We start from the raw sequence: 12,577 nt of genomic DNA on the forward strand, positions 1-12,577 counted from the left end.
CTGTTATCACTTAATGATAATTCACCACTATCATTACAGAAAATAGGTTTAATGTTGTCAGGTTTGACAGCAGCTAAACAGATGTTGGACCTAAGATGTCTACCACCACACCTCATTGGATCAGCACTTTTATAGATATAATTTATAAAACAATTAACAGCTGGTTATCTGCAGCCGAAACTATACAAGTGTGTTTTTTACCCAACTGATTGACATTCATTATAATTATAGTGCAAATGTGGCCTTACTGATTTTTTACTGATTTTGTATTTTATTTCATAGCGATCAGGTTGGGTGGGTTGGGGTGGTCCCAGGAGGGGTTGGAGGGTGGGTTGATGATGCTCAGGTGAGTGATTGTATATGTGGTTAATTATAATTATATTTCCCTTCAATAACTGGTGTACATAATATACTGATATATACACTGCTCAAAAAATAAAGGGAACACTTAAACAACACAATTTAACTCCAAGTCAATCACACTTCTGTGAAATCAAACTGTCCACTTAGGAAGCAACACTGATTGACAAATTTCACATGCTGTTGTGCAAATGGAATAGACAACAGGTGGAAATTATAGGCAATTAGCAAGACACCCCCAATAAAGGAGTGGTTCTGCAGGTGGTGACCACAGACCACTTCTCAGTTCCTATGCTTCCTGGCTGATGTTTTGGTCACTTTTGAATGCTGGCGGTGCTTTCACTCTAGTGGTAGCATGAGACGGAGTCTACAACCCACACAAGTGGCTCAGGTAGTGCAGCTCATCCAGGATGGCACATCAATGCGAGCTGTGGCAAGAAGGTTTGCTGTGTCTGTCAGCGTAGTGTCCAGAGCATGGAGGCGCTACCAGGAGACAGGCCAGTACATCAGGAGACGTGGAGGAGGCCGTAGGAGGGCAACAACCCAGCAGCAGGACTGCTACCTCCGCCTTTGTGCAAGGAGGAGCACTGCCAGAGACCTGCAAAATGACCTCCAGCAGGCCACAAATGTGCACGTGTCTGCTCAAACGGTCAGAAACAGACTCCATGAGGGTGGTATGAGGGCCCGACGTCCACAGGTGGGGGTTGTGCTTACAGCCCAACACCGTGCAGGACGTTTGGCATTTGCCAGAGAACACCAAGATTGGCAAATTCGCCACTGGCGCCCTGTGCTCTTCACAGATGAAACCAGGTTCACACTGAGCAAATGTGACAGACGTGACAGAGTCTGGAGACGCCGTGGAGAACGTTCTGCTGCCTGCAACATCCTCCAGCATGACCGGTTTGGCGGTGGGTCAGTCAAGGTGTGGGGTGGCATTTCTTTGGGGGGCCGCACAGCCCTCCATGTGCTCGCCAGAGGTAGCCTGACTGCCATTAGGTACCGAGATGAGATCCTCAGACCCCTTGTGAGACCATATGCTGGTGCGGTTGGCCATGGGTTCCTCCTAATGCAAGACAATGCTAGACCTCATGTGGCTGGAGTGTGTCAGCAGTTCCTGCAAGAGGAAGGCATTGATGCTATGGATAGGCCCGCCCGTTCCCCAGACCTGAATCCAATTGAGCACATCTGGGACATCATGTCTCACTCCATCCACCAACACCATGTTGCACCACAGACTGTCCAGGAGTTGGCGGATGCATTAGTCCAGGTCTGGGAGGAGATCCCTCAGGAGACCATCCGCCACCTCATCAGGAGCATGCCCAGGCATTGTAGGGAGGTCATACAGGCACGTGGAGGCCACACACACTACTGAGCCTCATTTTGACTTGTTTTAAGGACATTACATCAAAGTTGGATCAGCCTGTAGTGTGGTTTTCCACTTTAATTTTGAGTGTGACTCCAAATCCAGACCTCCATGGGTTGATAAATTGGATTTCCATTGATTATTTTGTGTGATTTTGATGTCAGCACATTCAACTATGTAAAGAAAAAAGTTTTTAATAAGATTATTTCATTAATTCAGATCTAGGATGTGTTATTTTAGTGTTCCCTTTATTTTTTTGAGCAGTATATATATTTTAACAGTATTGTGTCTCTAGCTGTATAACCATTCCTGCTGCTATTTGTTCTGATATATATATTAACAGTATTGTGTCTCCAGCTGTATAACCATTCCTGCTGCTATTAGTTCTGATATATATATTAACAGTATTGTGTCTCTAGCTGTATAAGCATTCCTGCTGCTATTTGTTCTGATATATATATTAACAGTATTGTGTCTCTAGCTGTATAACCATTCCTGCTGCTATTTATTCTGATATATATATTAACAGTATTGTTTCTCTAGCTGTATAACCATTCCTGCTGCTATTAGTTCTGATATATATTTTAACAGTATTGTGTCTCTAGCTGTATAACCATTCCTGCTGCTATTTGTTCTTGTCTGTGTTCCTTTATAATAAATAAAAAAGTTGATCACAAAAAAAGGAAAAGTGCGCAGAGTTTCAACTGAAAATCAGAGACAGGAAAATCAAGTCACATGCTTCCACTGTGGCAAGGTGGGACATCAGGCTTCTTCTACATGCTGGTGTAAGGACATGGATTGTCCAGCCTGTGGTATAAAGGGATGTCAGGATTCTACATGCTGGTGTAAGGACATGGATTGCCCAGCCTGTGGTATAAAGGGATGTCAGGATTCTACATGTTGGTGTAAGTACATGGATTGTCCAGCCTGTGGTATAAAGGGATGTCAGGATTCTACATGCTGGTGTAAGGACATGGATTGCCCAGCCTGTGGTATAAAGGGATGTCAGGATTCTACATGCTGGTGTAAGGACATGGATTGCCCAGCCTGTGGTATAAAGGGATGTCAGGATTCTACATGCTGGTGTAAGGACATGGATTGTCCAGCCTGTGGTATAAAGGGATGTCAGGATTCTACATGCTGGTGTAAGGACATGGATTGCCCAGCCTGTGGTATAAAGGGATGTCAGGATTCTACATGCTGGTGTAAGGACATGGATTGTCCAGCCTGTGGTATAAAGGGATGTCAGGATTCTACATGTTGGTGTAAGGACATGGATTGTCCAGCCTGTGGTATAAAGGGATGTCAGGATTCTACATGCTGGTGTAAGGACATGGATTGCCCAGCCTGTGGTATAAAGGGATGTCAGGATTCTACATGCTGGTGTAAGGACATGGATTGTCCAGCCTGTGGTATAAAGGGATGTCAGGATTCTACATGCTGGTGTAAGGACATGGATTGTCCAGCCTGTGGTATAAAGGGATGTCAGGATTCTACATGTTGGTGTAAGGACATGGATTGTCCAGCCTGTGGTAAAAAAATACACACTTGACAAATCCTCTAGAAACAAAAAGAGAACAGAAAATGCAAAACGGGAAACAAGAAACATGTTCACACTGTTGAGTAAGAGAACACTGAGGTGAGTGACTCATCAGACCAGGAAATCACACTGAAACACCTTCCACTTCAACCAGCGCACCTCGTGTTAAAGACTTACACAGGTGAATCTGTCTCTGTGAGAGGCATCACTGATGTCACAGTTCAGGTAAACAGACCAACTGAAAAGCTGCCACTCTACCTCCTGAAAGGAGACTATGCATCACTACTGGGATGTTCATAGTTGGAGAAAATCACACTGGACTGGCCATCAGTGCAGACAATGACACATGGAGACACAGACCTACCTGCCATCTTAAAGAAACAGATGGATTTAATGGACAGCAGGGTTGTATGAACGACATCACAGGGAAGCTTGGCATTAAGCCAGACAGCAAACCAAAGGTTCTGAAAGCAGGACCTGTAGCTTCTGCTATCAGACCAAAAGTCTAGGCTGACTTGGAGGCTTTAGTCAAGAACAAAGTACTGGAGCCGGTCAGCATGAGTGAATGGTCAACACCCATCTACCAGTCCTTATCACTAGAACCACCTGGTCTATCAGCCTATCAGAACACCCATCTACCAGTCCTTAACACTAGAACCACCTGGTCTATCAGCCTATCAGAACACCCATCTACCAGTCCTTAATTAACACTAGAACCACCTGGTCTATCAGCCTATCAGAACACCCATCTACCAGTCCTTATCACTAGAACCACCTGGTCTATCAGCCTATCAGAACACCCATCTACCAGTCCTTAACACTAGAACCACCTGGTCTATCAGCCTATCAGAACACCCATCTACCAGTCCTTAACACTAGAACCACCTGGTCTATCAGCCTATCAGAACACCCATCTACCAGTCCTTAACACTAGAACCACCTGGTCTTTCAGCCTATCAGAACACCCATCTACCAGTCCTTAACACTAGAACCACCTGGTCTATCAGCCTATCAGAACACCCATCTACCAGTCCTTAACACTAGAACCACCTGGTCTTTCAGCCTATCAGAACACCCATCTACCAGTCCTTAACACTAGAACCACCTGGTCTATCAGCCTATCAGAACACCCATCTACCAGTCCTTATCACTAGAACCACCTGGTCTTTCAGCCTATCAGAACACCCATCTACCAGTCCTTAACACTAGAACCACCTGGTCTATCAGCCTATCAGAACACCCATCTACCAGTCCTTAACACTAGAACCACCTGGTCTATCAGCCTATCAGAACACCCATCTACCAGTCCTTAACAGTAGAACCACCTGGTCTATCAGCCTATCAGAACACCCATCTACCAGTCCTTATCACTAGAACCACCTGGTCTTTCAGCCTATCAGAACACCCATCTACCAGTCCTTAACACTAGAACCACCTGGTCTATCAGCCTATCAGAACACCCATCTACCAGTCATTAACACTAGAACCACCTGGTCTTTCAGCCTATCAGAACACCCATCTACCAGTCCTTAACACTAGAACCACCTGGTCTATCAGCCTATCAGAACACCCATCTACCAGTCCTTAACACTAGAACCACCTGGTCTATCAGCCTATCAGAACACCCATCTACCAGTCCTTAATTAACACTAGAACCACCTGGTCTATCAGCCTATCAGAACACCCATCTACCAGTCCTTAACACTAGAACCACCTGGTCTATCAGCCTATCAGAACACCCATCTACCAGTACTTAATTAACACTAGAACCACCTGGTCTATCAGCCTATCAGAACACCCATCTACCAGTCCTTACACTAGAACCACCTGGTCTTTCAGCCTATCAGAACACCCATCTACCAGTCATTAATTAACACTAGAACCACCTGGTCTATCAGCCTATCAGAACACCCATCTACCAGTCCTTAACACTAGAACCACCTGGTCTATCAGCCTATCAGAACACCCATCTACCAGTCCTTAACACTAGAACCACCTGGTCTATCAGCCTATCAGAACACCCATCTACCAGTCCTTAACACTAGAACCACCTGGTCTATCAGCCTATCAGAACACCCATCTACCAGTCCTTAACACTAGAACCACCTGGTCTATCAGCCTATCAGAACACCCATCTACCAGTCCTTAACACTAGAACCACCTGGTCTATCAGCCTGTCAGAACACCCATCTACCAGTCCTTAACACTAGAACCACCTGGTCTATCAGCCTGTCAGAACACCCATCTACCAGTCCTTAACACTAGAACCACCTGGTCTATCAGCCTATCAGAACACCCATCTACCAGTCCTTAACACTAGAACCACCTGGTCTATCAGCCTATCAGAACACCCATCTACCAGTCCTTAACACTAGAACCACCTGGTCTATCAGCCTATACGTCCCCGCTAGAGAAAGTTGCCAGGCGTCCACTTTATCATATGCATCAGATGAATATCAACCAGCAAGGTGCAGAAATCAACACTTGATAAATAGTGTATAAACTATTGTTAAGGATTAATTACATGAAGAAATATTAGTGGAAATATAGCAATAACATAACAACAATTGTTCAATCTACTAAGTAGAAAATAAATCGTCCTACAGCCCATTTCCGTTTCCCTTACAATATAAACATTACAGTGTAATCCATTTGATCAACTTTATTTGTAGATTCAATTAGTAATAGAGTTATAGTACTTAATAAAGTCCAGTTACAGCTTCTTTTGACAAGTTAGAAACAATAAAATATATAATAATAATAAAACCAGCCAGGTGAAATGTATTCTTTGTTCCTAAACAAAAGCACCACTGCATGAACAATTATTATGAACAATTACGATTAATTTCATAAATAAATATTAGTGGAAATGTATTGATGACAAGACTGTGGTGCTTGGAGCTGTGGTGCTTGGGGAAGAGGGAGAGCAGGCCCTGCTGCCTGCTTGGAGCTGTGGTGCTTGGGGAAGAGTGAGAGCAGGACCTGCTGCCTGCTTGGAGCTGTGGTGCTTGGGGAAGAGTGAGAGCAGGACCTGCTGCCTGCTTGGAGCTGTGGTGCTTGGGGAAGAGTGAGAGCAGGACCTGCTGCCTGCTTGGAGCTGTGGTGCTTGGGGAAGAGTGAGAGCAGGACCTGCTGCCTGCTTGGAGCTGTGGTGCTTGGGGAAGAGAGAGAGCAGGACCTGCTGCCTGCTTGGAGCTGTGGTGCTTGGGGAAAAGGGAGAGCAGGACCTGCTTCCTGCTTGGTGACTGTAGCTTCTTTCTCCCCCGAGGGAGATGTGGTGCCTGGGGGAAGAGGGAGAGCAGGACCTGCTGCCTGCTTGGTGACTGTAGCTTCTTTCTCTGCGTTCATGTGGTTCTCACAAAGCTCACATGCCAGATCCATCATGAAATCTCTCCTGCTGACTGTCTTGACAAGGCATTGCTTGTACAACACGTGTTGATAGCAGCCATGTCGAGCACATTGTAGAACACTGCAACAGTCCAGCGGCAAGTACCGTATTAGTACCATTTACAGAGTCTTGCCATCTAATGTGAAAGTAACATAATAGAAGGGGATAGTAGTTGGTGTCTGTATATGGTAGAGATACTGTATATACTATAATGACCTGGCTAGGCTAGTCAACTTTGTGTGTTCACTGTTCATAGCAGGCTAGTCTTCTTTGCAATCAACTTGTCTGACAGGGAATTGATGTGAAGAAGCTGTCCATGGTCACAATTCTGCCTTTGTACATGTAAGGCTCCACGTGACTCAAAACCACAGTCTCAGACAGTCTCAGACAGTCACCCGCTGGCCTGGTTTCATCTTTCCCCAGACATGGAAAGACCTTGAGCAAGTTGGTTTCTACATCTGTGGCTAACCAGAACTGAAGTCACATGCACCACGATCAGTTTCTATCTGGTTTCTATTGGCCGTTCATCCATTGACGACAGAATAGCAGATTTTAATTTGATTATGTTAATAGTTTTTGCTTAGTTGCCAGATCAATGCTGCTGCTGGAGTGGTCATGTGATTAAAACATGGACAACACGGATATTGTTGAAGAAAAATTGAACTTTGGAAATAAAGCTGCACCTCTTGAATGTTGAGAGTTATTTGATAAAGGTAAGTGTCAAGGAAACTGCAGAATCTGCTCTTTCAGATACAGTACTATATAGAAATCACAATGTTTTACCTGCAGAATCCGCTCTTTCAGATACAGTACTATATAGAAATCACAATGTTTTACCTGCAGAATCTGCTCTTTCAGATACAGTACTATATAGAAATCACAATGTTTTACCTGCAGAATCTGCTCTTTCAGATACAGTACTATATAGAAATCACAATGTTTAACCTGCAGAATATGCTCTTTCAGATACAGTACTATATAGAAACAGAATGTTTAACCTGCAGAATCTGCTCTTTCTGATACAGTATTATATAGAAATCACAATGTTTTACCTGCAGAATCTGCTCTTTCAGATACAGTACTATATAGAAATCACAATGTTTAACCTGCAGAATCTGCTCTTTCTGATACAGTATTATATAGAAATCACAATGTTTAACCTGCAGAATCTGCTCTTTCTGATACAGTACTATATAGAAATCACAATGTTTTACCTGCATGTGACTCTGAAGGAGGATTTGATAAAGAGATGCTCCTTTCACTGCATCTGTCAATTACAAGATGCTCCCATCTCTTCATGTACCTGATGCTCCCATCTCTTCATGTTCAATATGACAACTGATAGGCCTAATATTGTCACTCATCAGATTATTGTAAACGTAACCTTGTCTACAGGCTAACTATTTTCATGTGTGAAATTAGTTTTGGTATAGTTTAGGAGTAGTGTCGATGGGCCAGCTGATCAGGATAACTCTTATCATGTGTGAAATTAGTTTTGGTAGAGTTTAGGAGTAGTGTCGATGGGTCAGCTGATCAGGATAACTCTTATCATGTGTGAAATTAGTTTTGGTACAGTTTAGGAGTAGTGTCGATGGGCCAGCTGATCAGGATAACTCTTATCATGTGTGAAATTAGTTTTGGTATAGTTTAGGAGTAGTGTCGATGGGCCAGCTGATCAGGATAACTCTTATCATGTGTGAAATTCGTTTTGGTACAGTTTAGGAGTAGTGTCGATGGGCCAGCTGATCAGGATAACTCTTATCATGTGTGAAATTAGTTTTGGTATAGTTTAGGAGTAGTGTCGATGGGCCAGCTGATCAGGATAACTCTTATCATGTGTGAAATTAGTTTTGGTACAGTTTGGGAGTAGTGTCGATGGGCCAGCTGATCAGGATAACTCTTATCATGTGTGAAATTAGTTTTGGTATAGTTTAGGAGTAGTGTCGATGGGCCAGCTGATCAGGATAACTCTTATCATGTGTGAAATTAGTTTTGGTATAGTTTAGGAGTAGTGTCGATGGGCCAGCTGATCAGGATAACACTTATCATGTGTGAAATTAGTTTTGGTATAGTTTAGGAGTAGTGTCGATGGGCCAGCTGATCAGGATAACTCTTATCATGTGTGAAATTAGTTTTGGTACAGTTTAGGAGTAGTGTCGATGGGCCAGCTGATCAGGATAACTCTTATCATGTGTGAAATTAGTTTTGGTATAGTTTAGGAGTAGTGTCGATGGGCCAGCTGATCAGGATAACTCTTATCATGTGTGAAATTAGTTTTGGTATAGTTTAGGAGTAGTGTCGATGGGCCAGCTGATCAGGATAACTCTTATCATGTGTGAAATTAGTTTTGGTATAGTTTAGGAGTAGTGTCGATGGGCCAGCTGATCAGGATAACTCTTATCATGTGTGAAATTAGTTTTGGTACAGTTTAGGAGTAGTGTCGATGGGCCAGCTGATCAGGATAACTCTTATCATGTGTGAAATTAGTTTTGGTACAGTTTAGGAGTAGTGTCGATGGGCCATCTGATCAGGATAACTCTTATCATGTGTGAAATTAGTTTTGGTACAGTTTAGGAGTAGTGTCGATGGGCCGGCTGTGAAGGTTGACTGTTATCATTTGTTTCCCGCTCATTACCTTGGACAGAGTCCAGGACATGTTTTACATCACTCTAAAGGCCTACTGTAACTCATAGCATGTGTTCATTTCCTTACAATACATGTGATTAGTGTTCGAGTTACAGTCAATAAAACAGACCCACAACAGTTTATTTGTGGAAAGTAAAACATAAAAGAGAATATTATTAACCCACAAAGGGGTGTGGTCAAAGGATTTGCTGCTGATAAATAGGCATAACACAAACTCATCATTACACTATTGTCTTTCTACATTAAATCAACCTCTTCATCCTTCTTATCATTCAGTTAGGCCTCATTTGGGGACGACAGGTAGCCTAGTGGTTAGAGTGGAGGGGCGGCAGGTAGCCTAGTGGTTAGAGTGGAGGGACCGTCAGGTAGCCTAGTGGTTAGAGTGGAGGGACGGCAGGTAGTCTAGTGGTTAGAGTGTAGGGGCGGCAGGTAGCCTAGTGGTTAGAGTGGAGGGACGGCAGGTAGTCTAGTGGTTAGAGTGTAGGGGCGGCAGGTAGCCTAGTGGTTAGAGTGGAGGGACGGCAGGTAGTCTAGTGGTTAGAGTGGAGGGACGGCAGGTAGCCTAGTTGTTAGAGTGTAGAGGCGGCATGTAGCCTAGTGGTTAGAGTGTAGGGGTGGCAGGTAGCCTAGTGGTTAGAGTGGAGGGGGGGCAGGGAGCCTAGTGGTTAGAGTGGAGGGGTGGCAGGTAGCCTAGTGGTTAGAGTGGAGGGGCGGCAGGTAGCCTAGTGGTTAGAGTGGAGGGGTGGCAGGTAGCCTAGTGGTTAGAGTGGAGGGGCGGCAGGTAGCCTAGTGGTTAGAGTGGAGGGGCGGCAGGTAGCCTAGTGGTTAGAGTGTAGAGGCGGCAGGTAGCCTAGTGGTTAGAGTGGAGGGGAGGCAGGTAGCCTAGTGGTTAGAGTGTAGAGGCGGCAGGTAGCCTAGTGGTTAGAGTGGAGGGGCGGCAGGAAGCCTAGTGGTTAGAGTGTAGAGGCGGCAGGTAGCCTAGTGGTTAGAGTGGAGAGGCGGCAGGTAGCCTAGTGGTTAGAGTGGAGGGGCGGCAGGTAGCCTAGTGGTTAGAGTGGAGGGACGGCAGGAAGCCTAGTGGTTAGAGTGTAGAGGCGGCAGGTAGCCTAGTGGTTAGAGTGGAGAGGCGGCAGGTAGCCTAGTGGTTAGAGTGTGGAGGCGGCAGGTAGCCTAGTGGTTAGAGTGGAGGGACGGCAGGTAGCCTAGTGGTTAGAGTGGAGGGGCGGCAGGTAGCCTAGTGGTTAGAGTGGAGAGGCGGCAGGTAGCCTAGTGGTTAGAGTGGGGGACGGCAGGTAGCCTAGTGGTTAGAGTGTAGAGGTGGCAGGTAGCCTAGTGGTTAGAGTGTAGAGGTGGCAGGTAGTCTAGTGGTTAGAGTGTAGAGGCGGCAGGTAGTCTAGTGGTTCGAGTGTAGAGGCGGCAGGTAGCCAAATGGTTAGAGTGTTGAGCCAGTACTTGAAAGGTTGCTGGATCGAATCCCTGAGCTGAGAAGGTAAAAATCTGTCGTTCTGCCCCTGAACAAGGCAGTTAACCCACTGTTCGTAGGCCGTCATTGAAAATAAGAATTTTTTCTCAACTGATTTGCCTAGTTAAATAAAGGTAAAAACTGATATTATCATATAGGACTGATTCTAGTGTTAAAAGTCAGGGAGCAGGTCTGATTCTACTGTCTGATTTTATTTTATTTTTACGGCTGCATTATACCTTTTAAAAGTATTTTGTTTAAATATAACTTCCCTCCACAACAACATGAATACCTGCATACTTTCACATACAAACCAGAGGAGGCTGGTGGAGGAGCAATATGAGGACAGGCTCAGTGTAAAGACTGGAATGGAATAAATGGAATTCATTTATTTATTCCATTTCAGCCATAAAAATGAACCCGTCCTCCTATAACACTTCCCACCATTCTTTCCTCTGAAATGTCTCTGTTCTGTTAAAAGAGAAGTTGAGAATACCACATATTGTTTCTGTTGTATCTAAATGTATCTACATTAAACCACATGTTTTGTTCTTAAGACTGATGGGGAAGAGTGGGGTGTAAAGGATTTTGCAACACTACTGTAGTTAGCCCAACCTTGTGACTAAGTTAACATCCTGTTTGCAATACTTGGGGGGATTTCAATGTTATCTTTCAGCCTTCCCGAAACCAAAGACAAACTCTGTACAGGATCTGAATTGTATAACCTTTTGCATGAGAACTTTCCTGCCATGTAGGGAATTTAAAAATTGTAGTGTATTTGAGATTAATATAAAAAGGATTTTGAAGGTTGTAATATAGACTACTTCCTCTGCAAGAGCGTCAGAAAATATTTGATTTCCTGTGTTGTGTTGATTTGAAGGAAAGACAGACAGACTCTGGTAAGTCTAGGCTAATCATTATTATGTTTTTAAATATGCTTTATATAAACATTCAATAGACAGAGTAGGCTTGAGATATGATCCTTTATATTGCTGAACGACCTGATGGTCTCTGTAGGAAATGTTTTTAAATATCCTTTATATTGATGATGACCTGATGGTCTCTGTAGGAAATGTTTTTAAATATCCTTTATATTGATGATGACCTGATGGTCTCTGTAGGAAATGTTTAGATAATATCCTTTATATTGATGATGACTTGATGGTCTCTGTAGGAAATGTTTAGATAATATCCTTTATATTGATGATGACCTGATGGTCTCTGTAGGAAATGTCTAGATAATATCCTTTATATTGCTGAACGACCTGATGGTCTCTGTAGGAAATGTTTAGATAATATCCTTTATATTGATGATGACCTGATGGTCTCTGTAGGAAATGTTTAGATAATATCCTTTATATTGATGATGACCTGATGGTCTCTGTAGGAAATGTTTAGATAATATCCTTTATATTGATGATGACCTGATGGTCTCCGTAGGAAATGTTTAGATAATATCCTTTATATTGATGATGACCTGATGGTCTCTGTAGGAAATGTTTAGATAATATCCTTTATATTGATGATGACCTGATGGTCTCTGTAGGAAATGTTTAGATAATATCCTTTATATTGATGATGACCTGATGGTCTCTGTAGGAAATGTTTAGATAATATCCTTTATATTGATGATGACCTGATGGTCTCTGTAGGAAATGTTTAGATAATATCCTTTATATTGATGATGACCTGATGGTCTCTGTAGGTAATGTTTAGATAATATCCTTTATATTGATGATGACCTGATGGTCTCTGTAGGAAATGTTTAGATAATATCCTTTATATTGATGATGACCTGATGGTCTCTGTAGGTAATGT

The sequence above is a fragment of the Salmo salar genome, unplaced genomic scaffold (assembly GCF_965601325.2).
Source record: "Salmo salar unplaced genomic scaffold, fSalSal1 ptg000536l, whole genome shotgun sequence".
In the NCBI taxonomy this organism is placed as follows: Eukaryota; Metazoa; Chordata; class Actinopteri; order Salmoniformes; family Salmonidae; genus Salmo; species Salmo salar.